This window comes from Lynx canadensis, chromosome E1, assembly GCF_007474595.2.
Source record: "Lynx canadensis isolate LIC74 chromosome E1, mLynCan4.pri.v2, whole genome shotgun sequence".
NCBI classification, from domain to species: domain Eukaryota; kingdom Metazoa; phylum Chordata; class Mammalia; order Carnivora; family Felidae; genus Lynx; species Lynx canadensis.
The window spans coordinates 18,252,944-18,262,408 of NC_044316.2; the positions used below are offsets into that span (position 1 = coordinate 18,252,944).

At 46.2% G+C, this 9,465-nt stretch overlaps 1 pseudogene; it reads right to left on the minus strand.

Moving 5' to 3' along the window:
• Window positions 1-3,816: 3,816 nt before the first annotated feature.
• Window positions 3,817-4,288, minus strand: LOC115500381 (annotated as a pseudogene).
• Window positions 4,289-9,465: the final 5,177 nt, after the last annotated feature.

Sequence of the window (9,465 nt, forward strand, 5' to 3'; positions counted from 1 at the left end):
TGATGGAAACTGGGAGGAATGATGAAGCCCTAATGGGTCCTGTGAGGCAGGTGCTCCAGTGCTCATCATGGAAATTGAAGTTACTCAGTGAGCTGTTGTGGGCAGAGAGAGGGACCGGGTAGGTCCTTATTGACTGGAAGTGAGTTGAACTCAGGTCCTGGTAGACAGAAACTGTCCCTATGAGAAGGCAGGTGAGCTGTTACTACCTTTACGTTTCCTTGGTGATCAGATTCGTTTGGGTTGGCAAGGACATTCTCAAAAGTCCTCAAACGGCATCACCAATAGTGCCAGGCAATATCCTTGCACACAGGGCAAAGTTCAGCACCCTCTGAGTTGACCACTCAGGGATGAGTAACTTGCTTGTTGACATTCGACCCCTGATGCCTGCGACCCTCCTCTCTTCCTTTCAGCTTTAATTACTGCCTTCTTTTGGGATAGCACTAGTTATAGATGCTGTTGTACAAAGAAGCACTGATGATATCATCTGTCTCTTCTGTTCTTCATCCTTTTATTATTGATTTGATTCTAGGTTCTGGTTTTTGAATAGGTCACAGCACATATAGTAAATAAATACTAGCATATTAAGCTTTAAAGTCATCCTTTTCACTGGCATCGATGTCATCGTATTTCAACCCATTTTGATTCAGTTCAAAACAGTTCAGTAGGTTTTTGAACTCCTACTCATTCAGAGCATTGTGTTGGGCACTAAGGATACAGACGTGCCTCCTTATGGCTCCAGTTCTCATGAGGCTTACCGTCTAGTGAGAAGACAGACATTAAAGAAGTAATTATATGCCATTAGGATAATCACCAACGCTACAGGATAGTGTAGTAGGAAGACTCGACCTAATCTTTCTTTTCTTTTCTTTTTTTCTTTTTCAAGACTCAGCCTAATCTTGATGGGTAGAGCAGGAAATGGGCACAAGGAAGGAAGAAGGGGAAGTAAGATGCCAGCTGAGAATTGAAGGATGAATTTGTTGGAGGTGGGTGGGTGTTGGAGGGTGATGGGGACAGGAAGCAAAGCGCACTTCAGTGGAGAATATAGCAGTGCCGAGGTCTAGAGAGCTTGGCATATTTGTAAGCTTAAGGGAAGACCAGTTGTTTCCTACTACAAGGGGGGGAGTCATAGGGGATGACCTAGGACAACCTCGCCAGAGCTACACTATGGATCTGGGACTTCATCCCAAGGGATTGGGAAGGCTGGATTAAGTGGTTGGGATGTATTATACTAAGCAGGTAGCAGATGATGATGATGACGATGGGGTTGAAGATGATTGTAATCACAAACACTTATATTGTGCTTACTACGTGCCAATCACTGTTCTAAGCACCTTATAAACATGAATTAATTTACATAAAGACCCTTCTAATCTACCTCCATTTTCTGGTACCAGGAGGCAAGACCAAGCCAAAGTATATGAGAGAAACCTGAGTCAGGTGCTGGGGAGACCAGAGACCAGAGGCAAACCCTACGAGAGTGTTCTGGAACCAAGTTCTCAGGGTCTGGCAGAGAAGGACCTGAAGGAGAGCAGGTTGGGGATAATCCAAGAGGGCCGGGTGACTGGTACAGACAGCTTTGGGGTTTCTCAGCTCGGCTTAAATGGCAGAAGGCACATCACACAGAGCTTGGTGTGCCGAGGTGGTCTATCTCCTGCTCTTGGTGTGAACTTCAGAAGATAATGGAGGTGACCCAGAGACTCCTGTATAGGGTACGTGGACATTAGAATTGCAAATGCTAGGCTAAGACATGAGTAAAAAGTAGGAGAACCTCTATGTTATGATCAGAACCTGAAAATGTTTTTTGAAATTTTGTATTGCTTATTTATTCTTGAGAGACAGAGCATGAGCATGGGAGGGGCAGAGACAGGAGGAGACACAGAATCCAAAACAGGCTTCAGGCTCTGAGCTGTCAGCACAGAGCCCGACACGGGGCTCGAACTCACAAACTGCAAGATCATGATCTGAGATGAAGTCAGACGCTTAACCGACTGAGCCACCCAGGTGCCCTGATCAGAGTCTGAATTTTAACCGGTACTGACATTGACTGGCTAAGTCATCTGTCAGCTGACAATATGGGTAACATCCACTGCGCGTACGTTGCAGTAATTTGGAGTGGGGCACGGGTATTTGTACCGTGGAGGGTATCGGGAAACCTACCCTGGCCCAGAGTCTGAGAGGTTTGCCTCTAATGCCAGTGTTGCTATCATTCAGCCACGCGAGCTGCTGCAAACCACTCGCCCTGCCCAAGTCTCAGTTTTCTCATCTGTGAAACGGGCTCTATGCAATTGTTATGACGATGGAATGAAATTTTACGTGTGAGCGCATCCCTCCTAGGGGCGACAGACACATCACTGGATTAGGGGCGAGCGGATGCTGAGGAAACTGGCTGTGCTCTAAATCAGCATAAAACTGGCTTGTCCCAGAGCGTCAACTTTATAAATTGGTGTCATTCGGGAGATGCAGTTGGTGGGTATCTGTGTGTGTGCTTTCAGGGCATCCTTTCCCCGGGAAAGGGGCCCACAGAATACAAATGAGGGTCTGAGGGTTGCACGGCAGGCTCTCAGCAGAGTGGGCGGTTGCCATGTGATCAGTGTGGCAGGCTCACAGCAGGGTGGACAGCTGTGACAGTAGCCGCTTCTGCTTCCCATCATCCTTTCTCTCTCTCCCACCTGACTTTGCAGGGACCAGCTGTCCTCCACCCAGATGGTCGTGACTAAGTTCCGGAGTATCTAGAATTCCAAGAAGGGGTAGAGGCAGATGGCCTGGAGTGGTCAGAGAAAGCTTTAAAGCAGACCCAGGAACTTGAGCTAGACGTTGAAAGGTAAATCGAAGTGGGGCAGTCATGGAGAAGGAAAGGCATTTCAGGTGGAAGGATCAGCAAGAGCAAAGGCTCAGAGGCATAAGTGAATGCGGGGTTGTGACCAGGTGGCAGGGCATTCTCAGGAGATGGTGAGAGATAACCAACAAATCAAATCAACCACCATCCCGCGTCTGGATTATGTCTGGCACCTTGCCAATCAATTTATTGCTAGCCTGGCCTTTCCTGGTCACCTGTTTTATGAGCCAACATCCATCACTCATTGTCAGAAAGTTCTTGCTCATGTCTAACCTAAGTCCACGCTGCTAACATGAGGTTGTTTTTTCCGGGTTTGGTCTTCAGAAGAGATAAAAGGCACAGTTTATGGGAAGGCCCAGCTTGGAAAATATCCAGGTCTTGACTCCAAATATCCCCTTGGAAAGCCTCTGCTGTCTGGAATGGCCCAAGGAACTGGAGCAGAGGGATCCTGCTTCCAGAGAGGGGTTCTTGGCTGTTCTGGGGCTTCCGAGTATTTCCTCCTTGTCTTTTTTTTTTTTTAATTTTTTTAAAAATGTTTTTATTTATTTTTGAGACAGAGAGAGACAGAGCATGAGCAGAGAAGGGGCAGAGAGAGAGGGAGACACAGAATCTGAAGCAGGCTCCAGGCTCTGGCCCAACGCGGGGCTCGAACTCACACACTGCGAGATCATGACCTGAGCCGAACTCGGACGCTCAACCGACTGAGCCACCCAGGCGCCCCTTGTCTTTTTTTTTTTTTTTTTTAACTAAAACAGTTGACAATTTTATTTTCACATTTCACAATAGAAATGAAAATTGCCCTTTTTTTTTTTTTTTGGTCCCACTACTCCTCTGCCAAAACTATTCTCTCTCTTGATAGGAAGGGGGAGCAAGTCTTCCCTGTCATGCTGTTAGAAAACACCCAGAGTCACAGCACCATGATCTCCTGGTGAAGCAGAACAAGTAATAGAAAATGGATATAAAGAGGTTCCCGTCTCTGCTTATCTGCCTGGTCCGGTCATTCCAGGCCCAGTGGGCGCCATCATGGGATGGGCGGGGCTCTCACCACTGGGGGCCCAGGCGTCCTTGGCATGTGGCCTCCCCTAGATGGTCTCATTCCAGAAGCAGGTCCCACTGGCATCATCCCAGAAGAGGGAGGGCCCATCCTTGGCATCATGGCAGGGCCCCCCCCTTAGGGGTCCTGGCATCATACCAGGGCGAGGAGGACTCGGGAGCCTGGGGGGAGGTGGGATCATGGCCCCAGCAGGAGGAGGAGCAGAGAATGGAGGAGGAGGGATTTTGCTGAAATGCCGCGGTGGTTTTGTGGGTCAGGCTCTGAGGCTGCTCTCTATCCATTTCTGATAGTCTTTTACATTCTCTTTGTGTTTCCTACCGCTGCGGTGTTGTCTTTCTCACAGATGGAGAGTCATGGGTCAGGGATGTGTCGCAGGGGTCACAGTACAACCCAGCCATGCTGTTCTGCGGGCCAGTGCCCCCCCCCCCCACCTTTGTCTTTTCCGCTGATAAAAGGGCTTGAGATTCCCCCATTCAGCTCATGTTGAGAAGGAAAAAAAAAATGGAAGAATTCCTCGTCTTTGTTTTTGGAATAAAAATAATGTGCAGATGCCAAAGATCATATTGGGATGCAGCATTTAAGAGAAAAATAGCACAGGTTTTTAAAGGTAGTTTATTTCTGGGCGCCTGGGCGGCTCAGCCGGTAAGTGTCCGACTTTGGCTCAGGTCACGATCTCACAGTTTGTGAGTTTGAGCCCCACGTTGGGCTCTCTGTGGTCAGCACAGAGCCTGCTTCGGATCCTCTGTCCCCCTCTCTCTCTCTGCATGTCCCGCTCCCCCTCCCCCGCTCTCAAAAATAAATAAACATTAAGAAAATAAACTATATTTCTGATTTTTAAAATGGGTGCTTCTGGTATATTAAAATTGCCCCCAAAAGCAAGGGAATGGCATCAGAGAGACCAGGGCTCCTATTCCGACCGGGGGCACTTGCTAGTTGTGAGAACCTAGGCAAGTTATTGCACTTTTCTGAGCCTCAGTTTCCTCATCTGTAGAGTGGGGTAGGGCAGAGGAATCCTTTCTCCATAGGGTTGTTAGAGAAATTACCACATTATAGCACAGACGGACACTGGGAGTTCAAGCTCCCCAGTCTACCTTGTTCTCATTCTTTTCTGTTGCCTCTCCCATTTCTTCCTCCCCTTCCCGATCCACTAGTCTGGTCCAAGTCTTAACCTGCCTGAGGGGCCTCCAGGGCAGGGCTCACAGCTGCTTTCCTCTGTTGGCACCTGGAGCCCAGCTCCCCTGCCCAGAGAAACCGGGAACTCCTTCTGGAGGTGAACCTGTTGGCCTCCCTTTCATCTTCCTTATCAAGCTGGGGTGATGAAATCGAGCGGCCCAAGACAATTACCCGTGCTGTCAAGCACTGGAATTTAATCAGAACTCACAGACCAGCTCTTTGCCTTGTGGCATTTGGGGAGCTCGAGACATTCTGGCCTTCCCCACGTTGTGCTGCTTTTTCTGATACTGCGAATACTTTTGGATGCTTATTGGTATGCAGGAAAGCCCTGAATATCTGGCTTTTTAATGAGAGTTCCCGTGGAGGGGTGATGGATTGCATCTCTGGAGGCCAGTTGCCACTTCGGAGACTGATGGGGCAGCTTTTCAGCAAAGAGCCTAATTAAACAAGCTCGAGAAAGCTCCAAACTGACGTGTCTCTGTGGGGCCACAAGACCATGGTTTCAGGGACAAAGAGGGAGGCTCCAATGCCAGCTGCGTGAAATAAACATTTTCATCCCACAGCCCTTTCCAAAGGCCCCGAGGACTCCTGTTGGTGGGTTCCCCTTGGGGACCCTGCCAGGAATCAGGGAGTGAGGCAGGGACCAGGACTCCCTAAACCTTTTTCCTCTAATAGTACAGGGGAGTACTATGGCTGGAAGCCATTTGTTTAACAAATTAATTTCCTATTTCATTTAATCAATGAATAATTGTCATATGCATTTTTTTTTTTTACTTACAGAATAGGTAAGATATTTTCATGCTTCAAAATTCAGAAGATATGAGGTAAAAGTCCCCCTCTGACGCACTCCCCAACCCAAGGTCTGGAGGCAAGCAATACAATAATAATAATATATTATTATATTGCAAGGATTCCAGTTTCTTATACCCCCCTTCCAGAGATATACTGTGTACAGAAAAGCTATACATATTTTATTCCTTTACCTGTTTTTTTTTTAATCATATAAATGTTAGTCATTTATAAACTTTGTCCCAAACCTTGATTTTTAAAAACTTAATAAGGGGCACCTGGGTGGCTCAGTCGGTTAAGCGTCTGACTTCGGCTCAGGTCACGATCCCGCAGTTTCTGAGTTCGAGCCTTGCATCAGACTCTGTGCTGACGGCTCAGAGCCTGGAGCCTGCTTCATATTCTGTGTCTTCCCCTCTCTCTGCCCCTCCCATGCTCATGCTCTCTCTCTCTCTTTGTCTCTCAATAATAAATAAACATTAAAAATTTAAAAAAAAAACCTTAATAATAAATCTTGGAATTTTTTCAAAAATTGCATAAAAACTTCATTATTCTTTTTTGCGGTTGGTTTTAGTCCACTGTGTGGAGATATCCCAACTTTTTTGTGATCTCCTCTTGAGAGATATCTGGTTTGCTTCCATTCTTCTGCTATTCACTGCAGTGAATAACCGGGGACAAATGTCATTTGATACATGGGCAAGTCAGTCTGTAGGATAAGTTCCTAGAAAGGGGTTTTGGGGTGGAAAGGTATTTATCTTTGTCATTTTGAACAGTGTGGTGAAATTGCCCTGTTGAAAAGTTGAACCATTTTACACAACCATCAGCAAAGTATACGTGTGTTTTCAACATGCAAGCGTGTTTAATTGAGTGTCTATTATGTTCCCCATACATCAGGTGGTTAAAAAGGTAGAGCCAACCTCTAATGGCTTCCCTTTGCCCTTAGGTAAAGAGCAGCCTCCTACCGGCTGCCTTGTATGACTCCCAGCCTCCCTGCCTTCCTCTCTCCTTGCCCAACTCACTACCCTCAGGCACACCGACCCTTCTTTAGTTCCTCAAACATGCCAACCTCCTTCCCCTCGCATGACCTTTGTATATGAAGTGCCAGACGCTTAGAAGGCCCTTTCTCCCCTCTCCTCACATTGTTTTTTAAATGTTTATTTCTTTTTGAGAGAGAGAGAGAGACAGAGTGTGGGCAGGGGAGGGGCAAAGAGAGAGGGAGACACAGAATCCGAAGCAGGCTCCAGGCTCTGAGCTGTCAGCACAGGGCCCGACGTGGGGCTCGAACTCACAGATCACGAGATCATGACCTGAGCTGAAGTCAGAGGCTTAACCGACTGAGCCACCCAGGCGCCCCGCCCCTCTCCTCACCTTGTTAACCATTTTTAATCCTTAGCACTCAACTCAGGCACCATGACTAATTCCCTATAGCTAAGTTATAAGCTCCCCAGCACCATGGACTCCTCCTCAAGGCCCAGAAGCTATTATCCATTTCATTTCTGAGGTTATTCAGTTAATGTCTGTCTTTCCTGCTGATCTGTGAGCTCCATGAAGGCAGGGACCATGTCTGTTTTGCTCCCCATTGTAGCTCCAGAGCTTAGCACTCTCCCTGGTGCCCAACAGGCACTCAGTAAATATTTCTTATTTGGATTTATTCAAGAAGATCAATGCCTATTAAGTATCAACCATGTGCAGGAACTATTCTGGGTACTGGGAATCTATTTGTGAATAAAACAGACAAAGTTCCTGCGTGGTGCTTAACATTCTGACGGTGGTTGGGGAGAGGAATATGCAGTCAATAAATACATAAACTGAACATAGAATATGTCAGGTTGTGGTACATGAAAAGAAATGAAGCGCGGTAAAGAAGAAATGCAAGATAGGATCGGGAGAGCCATTTAACACAGAGTCTTCAGGGGCACCTGGGTGGCTCAGTCGGTTGAGATTGGACTTTGGCTCAGGTCACGATCTCACGGTTTGTGAGTTTGAGCCCCGCATCGGGCTCTGTGCTGTGCTCCAGTTTGGATCCTCTGTCCCCCTCTCTCTCTGCCCCTCCCCCACTCATGCTCTCTCAAAAACGAATAAACATTAAAATGAATAAATAAATAGAGTCTTCAGGAAGTTCTTTTAAATAAGGTGATATTTGAGCAGAGACCTGTATGAAATGAGGGAGTGAGCTGTGTGGATATTTGGAAGATGAGCATTCCAGACTAAGGGAATGGCAAAGACCTTGAGGCTGGTCCATTATAGGCATGTTAGAGGAACAACAAGAAGACCAGCATGGTTGGAATCAAGAAAGCAAGGGGAAGTGAATGAGGATGGACGGATGAATGAATGACCCGTTGACGTGTGGTGGGAAAGGTGAAATTTGCAAGGGGAAAAACTGTAGTGTTAGATCAAAATCGACAAGGGTCTTCAACAAGTGGTACCAGGGCAAACGGACATCTACATACAAGTAGTTGACCTTGATCTACACTTCCCACCATCTACAAAAATTAAAATGGAGCAGAAACCAAAATGCAAAACTTAGAACTATAAAGCTCCTAGAAAAAAAAAGAGAACATCTTTGTGATCTCAAGCTAGGTAAAGAATTGTATCTAAGAATAGATACAACACCAAAAGTATGATCTGTAATAGAAAACAAATTGTAAATTGGACTTCTTCAAAAGACATTGTTAAGAAAATGGGGAGACAAGTCATAAACTTGGGAAAAATCATTGCAGAGTGCGTAACTGATAAATGACTTGTATATAAAGGACTCTTAATACTCAAAGAAGCAAACAACACAATTTAGAAAGGGCAAAAGACTGGAACAGGTACTTCAAAGAAGATACAGGAGTGGCAAAAAATATGGAGAGCAAGTTACATAGAGAAGTATGTGAAAAGCTGCTCAACGTTGTTAGTAATTAATGAAATGCAGATCAAAACCACAGTGTTATATCATTATCCATCTTTTAGAATGTCTACAGTAAAAAGTATTGATGCTATCAACTGCTGACTAGGTTGCAGAGTACCTGGAACTCTTTTTCATTTCATTTCATTTCATTTCATTTCATTTCAACTTATTTTATTTTATTTTATTTTATTTTATTTTGAGAGAGAGAGAGAAAGAGCACCTGCATGCATGAGCAGGGGAAGGGCAGAGGGAGAGAGAGAGTGTGGAACCCAACCCGGGGCTTGATCCCACAAACCTGGGATCATGACCTGAGCTGAAATCAAGAGTTGGATGCCCAAACAACTGAGTCACCCAGGCACCCAGATTACCTGGAACTCTTTTTTTTTTAATTTTTAAATTCATTTTTGAGAGAGAGAGAGAGAGAGAGAGAGAATGAGTGGGGGAGGGGCAGAGGGAGAGGGGGAGAGAGGATCCAAAGCGGGCTCTGCACTAACAGCAGAGAACCGGTGCGGGGCTCGAACTCATGAACCATGAGATCGTGACCTGAGCTGGGACCCTCAGCCAACTGAGCCACCCTGGCGTCACCTGGAACTCTTACACCTTGCTGGTGGCAGTGCAAAAATGCTGCAGCCACTTTAGAAATCACCTTGGCGGTTTCTTACAAAGTTAACATACATCCACCGTATGACCCAGAAATCTCACTCACCCCGAAAGGAAAACAAT